The 10,206-nt window shown below is 35.1% G+C and overlaps 1 pseudogene; it reads left to right on the top strand.

Annotated features, from left to right (window-relative positions):
- The first annotated feature begins 9,726 nt into the window (after nt 1-9,726).
- Nucleotides 9,727-9,956, top strand: LOC110596045 (annotated as a pseudogene).
- The last annotated feature ends 250 nt before the right edge of the window (nt 9,957-10,206 follow it).

Consider the following 10,206-nt stretch of genomic DNA (forward strand, 5'->3'; position numbering starts at 1 on the left):
GAGTATGTTCCATGTGGTGATGAGAAGAATGCATATTCTGTGGTTGTCAGGTGGAATAAACTGTAGGTATCTATTGAGTCCACTGGATCAAGTGTCAAATTTAGGTTCTGGATCTCCTTGTTGATTTTTTGCCTCAATGATCTATCTAAGGCTGTTAGTGGGGTATTCAAGTACCCTGCTATAATAATGTTAGAGTCAATATTTTTTAAATTTACTTAGTAGTTGCTTTATAAATGCTGGTGCACCTGTATTGGGTTCATATCTGTTTAGGATGGATATTTCTTGTTGGTAGTTTGAACCTTTTATCATTATGTAATGTTCATTTGCATTTTTTTATAAAGAATTTGATAGCTTAAAGGTTGTTTGATCTAATAGTAAGACTGCGACTCTTGCCTTCTTTTGTGATCCATTCACCTGGAAACTCGTTTTCCATCCTTTAATTTTGAGTCCCTGTTCATCCTTCTTGGTGAGGTGAGTTTCCTGAATGTTGCACATAATTGAGACATGGTTTTTTATCCAGTTTGCCATTCTGTGTCTTTTCAGTAGAGCATTTTGTCCATTCACATTCAGGCTGATTATTGAAATGAGATTTATCCCTGTCATAAGGTTCTTATAAGTTCTTTTTTGTTTGCTTTTCTTTTTGCTTTGGGGTTGATGTATGTGTATGTTTTCAAGTTTCTTTTTGCAATGTATTCTCTGTTGATTCTGTGCTCTGCTGATTTCTTGGGAAGTGTGTGGTCATTCTTTTTTTTTCTTTCTTCTGTGCTTAATACCTTTTAAAGTGTCTCCTGTAGAGCTGGTCTGGAAGCTGCATAATCTATTAGGGATTTTGGATGTCTGGGAAGGATTTTAATTCTCCATCACTGATGAAGCTGAGCTTGACTGAGTAGGAAATTCTTTGTTGAAATTGTTTATCTTTGAGGACTTTGAATATTGGACTCCAATTCCTTCTTGCTTATAGTGTATCTGCTGATAGGTCTGCCACTATTCTGATTAATTTTCCCCAGTAGGTAATCTGACCTTTCTCTCTCACTGCCTTTAGTAATTTTTCCTCTGTGCCTACTTTGTGTAGGTGAATTATTATGTGTCTTGGGGTTGGTCTTCTCAATTGATGTCTCGTGGGAGTTCTCTATATATCTTGTGTTTGGCTGGTCACATCTTTTAAGAGATGGGTAAAGTTTTCTTGGATTACCTCCTGGAATACTTGCTCCATGTTGTTTTCCATTTCCCTTTCTTCTTCTGGGGTAACAATCAGGTTTTGGTTTGGCTTCTTTATATAATCACATATCACTTATAGGCGTTGTTCTGTTTTTCTGAGTCTTCTTCCTATGTTTTTTACAGATCGGGTTAATTCCATGTTCTGGTCTTCAAGTTGTGAAGTTCTTTCTTCAGCTAGACTAATTCTGCCTTCCATGCTTGCTACCTTGTTATTTGTTTCCTGGATGAAATTTTTTATTGCCAAAATCTCTTTCACAAGTTCTTTCAGTGTTGCATCTTGTCTTTCTTGAGTCTTATTTACTCTTTCCATTCATTCCCTAATCCCCGTTGTATTATGTGGCTAGTCATTGGTGACTTCAATTGTTTGGGCTCCAAGGTCTGATTTTCAGGAGTTTTATTTTTGTTACACTTGAAATTACCTGTGGTCATCTTTTGATTTTTTTCCTTTTGTGACAGATCTCTTGTTTTTCTCTTTAGTTCTGTTATTCAGTGTCCATGGAAGAAGCTTTCCTTTCTGATGTTTGCTCAGTCCTCTATTCTTCCCTGATCCAGGCTCTAGATTTGTTCTATTTTAAAATAGGACTGTGGGTGGGAAGATTTGCTCTGTTGTACTTATGAAAGGCAAATAAAGTAGGGGATGAGGAGCTAGGATTCAGAAACTACTTGCAAATTACAGTGTATACTGATTGTAGTATGTGCTCCCTGAGACCCACTCCCCACCATCACTCTTATGATAATACAGTGGGTACATGTGTATACCCCTTGGGTCCAAGATACATTGACAGCAATGAGGAGCATACAGAAAAATAGAATGAAATAAGATGAACAAGAATTACAAAAAAAAAAGAATTAAAGCAGAAATCAAAGCAAAAAACAATTAGACACACACAAACAGACAAACACACCCACCCCAAAACAAACTGGAGTAACAAAGTGAAACAAAACAAACAACAGCAAAAATATCAAGAAATCTAAACACACACACACACACACACACACACACACACACACATCTAGCACAAAAATGAATGGAGAAGAAAAACATAAAGACCAGAAAAAAAAAAAAAAGGGAATTCAGATTGAACCCTCACATATATATTGACACACACCTTAAAATAAAAAAAAGATAAACAGAAGAAAAAAAGAGCAAAAACAAACCAACAACAACAACAACAACAACAGAAAAATGGAAAGATGAGCACTCAACCATAGAAAACAACAAAGAAAAAGAAAAGAAAAAAAGAAGGAGGGATGCAGCTCAAACCCTTGCACATACATTCACGCACATAGGAAAAATATTTTAAAAAACAGATGAACTAACAAACAAATAGGGGAAAACATCTAAAAATAAAAAATAAAAATTAAATTAAAAAATAAAATCCTGCCCTCTTGTGGCAGGTTCTGTCATTGTTCCTCTAGTCATTTCTCTCCTGCTGTCTCCTCTTTCGCTCTCTCCTCAGTGTCCAGAGCAGGGAAGGAGAAGGGGCAGTGGAGGTGGGTTGGGTTGCAGTCCTGTCGTCCTACTTTAGTATGGTCAGGGAGATCTCCTCCAGTGGGGAGGTGTCACTTCCCCAGGTATATATTCGCAGGGGGTGCCCCTGCCAGGCCTATCCTAGAATGGAGTTCTCCTATTGCGACTGACATCCAGTCTCCTCCTGGGTTTCCCTTCTCAGTAGTGACCCAGCTGTGTGGGTCTAACATTCAGAGAATTGCTGGAGAGGAGGAGGTTTGGGTCAGCACTTGACTCATCACTGATCTTTTTGGAGTTCTTTCTCATCCTTCTCTGGCCTGTGGCTGGATCAGTGTAGGGAGTGGGGTGCCTGGGATTCAGCACTCATCAGGTACCTCCAAAGTTTGTGCTTTCAGGATATTCCCTCTGGGTCACGATCAACCCCTGTGTAGTTGACCCACCAGTAACAGAGATCAGATCTGTTGTTCTGTGTTGAACAAATCAGGGAACCTTCCTGCCCCACCTTCACGATGGTGTCAGAGTGCCTCTCTTGTCCAATCTGGGGAGACTTTGCCTCTGGACTCCCTCCACAGCCCCTGTTGCCAGTGCCTGGTGAGGCACTGAAGTGGTGAGGCAAAGCCCGGAACTGGCAGTCTCTCCTGCTACAGTAGTAAGGTAGAGCCTGGGATCGGTTGTCTCTCCCCTCCGCTTCTTCTTTAACTTTTTGTCCATTAAAAAAAGTGATCCTCAGTTTCTGTGACCTGGGAAGGGCCAGGGACCAAGCAGAGGAACTGCAACACCAGATGTTGCACCAGGAGGGCCCTGGTCACTTGCTCATGAGCCCTCACTTAGTCAGTCAGTCTCTCCCAGCATTTTTTTCCCAGGAAAGATTTTGTTGATTAAAAACAAAAAATGGCATTTGGCTTTTGCAACCCAGGAATCACTAGGGTCCAAGCTGAGCAGCTCCAGCACCAGCTGCTATATCAGGAGAACCCTGGGCACTAGCTCCCTAGCCCTCACTCAGTCAGCCACTCACATGTCCACTCACTCACCAACATGTACACAAAATTTCTCATATACTCACTCACACCGGGACTCACATAGTCTGACTGACTCGGCCGCCGTCTTCCCGACTTCTTCTATATTCCTATTTTTTCCAATGGTGTATTCAATGTAAGCCACATTCCTCCATTTTGGAAGACTCAGTGTCCAAGGAGCATCTTGGGAGCAGAGACTGAAACTTCAGCAGAAGATGGACCTGCTGACATCTTGATCTGAAATGTTCCAGGTTCTGGAACTGTGAGAAACAAATTCTTGTTCTCTAAAATTCAGATACTTTGTTATAGCAGCACAAATGGATAAGAGAGTAGGGATAAGGAATTAACTGTACCTAATTAGGTTTATTTAGGTTTGATCTTTATCTTTAAAACTGTATTGTAGTTAAGAGAAATCTATTTATAGTCACCTGATAAAAAAGGGATGTATCAGAATCCACATATTGTCACTAAGCAAATGTAAAGTGAAAAAATATTCAGGCCGTGGGGAAATTATGTTTGAGATGATATTCTTTTTCTTTATTTCCTCCCTCCTTTTCTCCCTCCCTCTCTCTTTTTTCTCTTTCTTTTCCTAATTTTCCCCTAAACCTTCAAACTCAGTTTACAGTTCCCTAGGTTCTTGAATTATTGTGGTTATGTTTTTATTTTTTTAAACTATAATCAATATTTAATTTAGTAGACTTTGAGTAAAAAAAAGATTACTATCCATACTGTGAGTGGACCTCATCCAATAGATAAAGACCTTAAAATAAAGGAATGAGGTCCCCCAAGCAAAAAGATATACTGCCTCCAGACTCTCTAGACTTGAAACTGTAACATCAACTCTACCTTGAGTCTTCATCCTGCTAGCCTGCTGTATGGATTTCCGAAAAGCTAACCTCACAGCTGTGTGTGGTGATTCTTTAAAACCTTTCTGTATATATACATATCCACACATATATGTATATATATCCATCCATATAAATATGTATGTGGATATGTATATATGTATATGTATGTACATACACATACATACATCTTATTGATTCTATTTATCTGGATAAACCTATCAAACCATTGTTATACTGCATACAAAACTACATCTTAAAATATTTGCAAGGCAATATTGAATGTATTCTGGAATCTAGGCTTTAGAAAGCAAATTTGCATTATTTGTGCCAAAATAAAAGAGTTCAATAAGATAAAATTAATTACTGCTGATCATCTTCTTAACTACAACTTGTTTCTTATTTTCATTTCTCTATTTCAAAATGTATAAATTAAGGAGACCTATTGAATTTTAAAGTATCCTCTTTAGAAAGTGAATGTTATATACCTTGGCAGAGTAAGGTCAGATATAACATACAAGGACTGATAATTAAGTTCACAAATTTATCCTAGAAGAAGTGCAACATATTTCATTGCAAATATCACTAGTCACCTTTGAAGTACTCCCCTTGGGAAGTTGTACACTGATGCCAGTGCCTACCTAGTCCACCTGTCAAAGCAATTCCCACCAACAATATAGAAGTATTCCCTTTTCTCTGCGTCCTTGCCAGCTTCCATTGGTTTTCGATTTATTAATGATGGCCATCCTTACTGGAGTTAGGTGGCATCTCAATGCGGTTTTGATTTGAATTTCTCTGATGATTGGTGAAGCTGAACATTTTTAAAATGCATCTGTGGGCTGTTCTTCTTTTGAGAAATGTCTATTCATGTACTTTGCCCACTCTTTATTAGGTCTGTTTGTTTGTTTTCCTTTCAGGTTGTTGTGAGTTCCTTGTAGCTCCTGGATGTTATGCCTTTCAGATATATATACAGTTAGCAAATTTTGTTTTCCTGTTCTGTGATTGTCGCCCCACTCTTGATGGTTTATTTTGCTTTGCAGAAGCTTTCCAGTTTTATGTGGTCCCACTTGTCTTTTATATTTTATGGCATATGCTTTTGGAGTTATAATCGAGAATTGGTTGCCTATTCCAATGTGTAAAAAGGTGTCTCCTGTGTTTTTCTAAGATCCTTATAGTTTGAGGTTTTTAGTTTAGGTCTTTGATGCATTTGAAGTTGATATCTATGGCCCATTGCCTTGCTAATCTATGGTGTGGCCCTGTGCTCTTTGAGCTATGGCTTGGTCATGTTTCCTGGCTTTGGTCCCCTCCCCTACCTTGAATCTCCTCTTTCTCTAATTTACATTCTATATAAACTATATTTTTTAAAGTTGATTTTTGTGTATGGTGATAGGTAAGAGTTCTGTTTCATTCTTCTGCATACTGTCAGCCAGTTTTCCTAGTACCATTTGCTGGATAGCATCTCCTCTCCACAGTGGTTAATGTTGATAATTTTGTCAAAATGCATTGGTTGAGAGATAAAGGTTTTGCTTCCAGAATCAATTCTGTTCCATATGCCTATGCTTGTTGTAGCACTTTTTCTAGGATAAGTTTGCAAAGTTAATTGTCAGACCTCGTACTTCCCCATGTATTTTCTGAGGATTTGCCAGTGTACTGATTTCTTTGAAAAATGAGATCTAAACAACTATCATGATGTTCAAGGCGATTTAGAATAATGCAGCTAATTATGATTCCCTCAGTTATTTTGTGTTGTTTTCTGATTTTCTTTGAAGCATTTAAAAAAAATTAATAGTAAGACAACAAACAACTTTTTACTTATCATTTAATTTAATGTATTTTCCCAAGGGGAAAAAAAAATCTAAAGTTAAGAAATGTTAATATTATTTAGAATTCTACATTTTACTCTTTTGTTACGTTGCATATAATTTCACACAGAACTTATTTTTTAATATGATAAGTAAAATTTCCTGTTGGTTTTTATGCAAAATGTTGATAGTTTAAGTTATGATTAATAGGTAGGTAATTTGTGCGACAATGATGATGATTTAATATAATATCTATCTGGGTTCTTGCTAGAAAATTTCTATAAGCTAAAAGTTTGTGATCAAAATAAGAAGCTTAGGCTCTTTCTGCCATCTGAATCTAAAAAACATATATTTTAGTCTACATTTGTAATATGACTGTTATCTTACCTTTAAACACAATTACCATAGAGATGAAATTACTAAACACTAACTTTGATAGCCATATTTAAAATGAACTTCTTTTGTATAACAAGTTTCCCATAGAATGTTATCACTATTCTTTAAAGAGCATGATTAAACAGGGAGCTTGAGGATTATTCTTGTTGGATAATTTAGATATTACAAACTGTTATAAAGAGCTGTGATGTGTAATTCAATCTACCATTGGATTAAGGCCAAAAAAATAGAAAATGTCATTAATTTAGATGTAACTTATACATGATAGGGTACTACAAATGACTACACCATTGTTTATGACTTCCAGAAAAATAAATAATGTCAATTATTGATTATATTATATGACTGTAACACAAGATATAATTTAGAATGTCTGCATTTGAAAAAATTAACATAATATAAAGAACTGGTGCTTATCCTCTTAAATAAAATGCTTTTCTAAAGTCACTATTCCACTGCTTTCAAATATGCTGCTGGGCAGGTTTATTGTTTTAATTGCGTTTATTGCGATATAATGTGATGAAATAGTCATTCACTCAATAATCTAGATAGAATCTGTAACAAAATACATATTATACAGAAATAATAAAGTAAATAAATTGAGATTAAAATTCATAAGTTATAAAATAATTTGGTATATTGATCATTATCTTTAGATTGTTAACTTTAAAAAGGCAAAAATAAGTTAGGTATAAAAAAGAAATTCAAAAAGATTATAAGAACATTAAGGAGGAGATGAGAAAGGTACAAACTTTTTGCTAAGTAATTTAAAAAACCTGGCTGAAATGGGTAAATTTTTAGAAAAAAGGAAATGATACAAAAGACATACTCAATATAAATAGTCACACATATATTTATTACAAAAATTGAATGTATAATTTAAAAAAACATATGAAGAAACTCCCAGACCCAGATATCTTAATGTTGGCTAACCTCAAATATTCAAGGAAGAAATTACATATATTTAACCTTCTTCCAGAGATAGAAAAGACACTTTACAACTCCTTTTATGGTGCCAGCATAATTATAACATGAAAACTTAATAAGAATTTTATAAGAAAGAAAAATAGCAAATCATAATTTTCATAAACATAGATAAAATAATTATAAATAATTATTAGTAGCTGATTTCTGGGAAAAAAAGGAGTTCCCTCTTATTCATAGTTTTGTCTTTTATGATTTTAGTAATATGTGGTCAACTGTGGTTTGGAAATGTTAAATGAAAATTTCAGAAATAGATAATTCTCATAAACCATTCACCATTTTGAGTAGTGTGATAAAACTTCACACTATCTCACTTTATCTGCCTGGACATGAATCATTCTTTTTTCCAGCATATCCAAGCTGAATAAACTACCTGCTCATTACTTTTTAAGAGTTGTCATTATTATCAGATCAAAACACCATTGTGTAAATAAAGTTCAAGTAGTATCCTTGGTTTCAGGCATACACTGGGTGTCTGGATATATATTCCTCATGGATAAATGGAAACAATTAAACCTATATAATTTACTTGATCACAGTTAAAATGTGTTTATTATTTATCTCAAATATGGAATAGTGCTGTTTATTTTTTAAAAAGTCTATTCAAGAAAACTGTACTTCACTCTTCAAAAATATCAATGTCATGAAAATGTGGGGTGACAGCAATATACACAATGTTCAATGTGGGTTTCACAAAAAAATGTATTAGCGTAGATTAGGGCAGAGGGAGACAATGAGAAAGAGCTAGAGCATGAATGTGGCACAATGATCTCTTTTGGTGGATGAGTGCAAGTTACATAGACAGTTGTTCATTATACTAGTTTTTCTTGATGGCTTTTTTTCCTCAGTGCATGTTTTGGGGGAAAGGCAATGTGATTTACCACATCAACGGAGGAAAAGGGAAAGTCATATTATTATTTTAATTAATGCAGATAATACATTTAATAAGATACAAGTATTTTTTAAAATTATTTGTGATAATAATATTTTAAAAATTTATCAATTTGTAGGAGAACACTTTCTTAATCTATTACTAGGTGATATACACTGTATAAAATTTGGTACAACCATTTTGAAAAATTGATGGTCAATATCTACAATTAAATATAACCATACTCTATGACCTTGTAATTTTTACTACTAGTTTACAAACCACAAAAATGAATACAGAATACACCTTAAAATACACACTAGCTCTTGCATTGCAAAATTAAAAAAAAAAAAAAGCAAAAATAGTGTTCCATTTCTATAACTTTCAAAAGAGCAAATTTAAAGTATGCCATATGTGGTTGTTTTATGGGTATGCTAAGCTAGAAATGGAAAAAAGAGAATGAAAAGGACTTTTGGAATGCTGATAATGTTCTAGTTGTTAAAACATTGTGTTGGTACATATTTGTATTTGTTAAATATCTTCATGCTGTTCTTTTATAATTTGCATATTTTAAAATGTATTTTGTGATTTAATTAAAAAATTTCTAGAAGAAAATATTCTTAAACAGGAAGTAATAAAATTCATCATTAATCAAGAAAAATTACTCCAAATGAAACCAAGAGTGTAAAAATTAAAGCATTTTATAATTTAAAGTGGCAACATTGATATTGAACACATAGATCCCTTATGCATTATTGGTTGGAATAGAAAGTAATATAATTTGCTAAAAAAAAAAAAATCTTGGACTAAAAGTAGTTCATGTATCAGGATACCTTTAAAATAATTTGCAAGACAACATCATTTAATAGAAAAAAATAAATTTAACAAATAAAATTAAACTGAAATATATGTTAATATGAAAAGAACACAGAATGGCATTATAAATTAATTGCATTTTTCAAAAAGTCTACAAATATGACTGCACAAGGAACTCCAGTTTCATATATTTACAAGGATAATCTCTAAAGTATATTATTTTACATACATCAGTTCTTTAATAGTATTGTGTATGCATAAGAGTAAGACTCTAAAGCTATAATAAAAATAAAGAAATTAGGCCACCATGGCTGCCGCCGCTGCCTCCTCTATCATACCCAAGCATGAGTCCTCCATGGACATGACCTGTGAAGGCTGAGCTAAGGCTGTGTCTCCGGTCCTCTACCAGCTGGGAGGAGTTAAGTTTGATGTCGACATGCCCAACAAGAACTGCACTGAATCTGAACACAACATGGACACTCTGCTGGAGACCCTGAAGAAACCGGAAAGACCATTTCCTACCTTGGCCTCGAGTAGCAAGGGCCTGGGCGTCCCCGCTACCAGGATGGACCTAGGCAGGCAGGAGGCTGATCCTCCCCTGGTTTCCAGACAGACCCAGACTTGGCAGTCCTGCACGGCAAAGGCGTTTCTGCGAGACCCTCACTTTTCCTGTTCCTTCCTAGCCTCCCCGCAATAAAGTCTAACTACCCTTGGGGGGAAAAGAAAAAAAGAAAGAAAGAAAACAAACTAGATGCTGTGGCCTACACCTGTAATCTCTGCAACTCCA

Source organism: Carlito syrichta, unplaced genomic scaffold (genome assembly GCF_000164805.1).
Source record: "Carlito syrichta isolate Samal-C Ts95f unplaced genomic scaffold, Tarsius_syrichta-2.0.1 Scaffold305833, whole genome shotgun sequence".
Taxonomy (NCBI): Eukaryota; Metazoa; Chordata; class Mammalia; order Primates; family Tarsiidae; genus Carlito; species Carlito syrichta.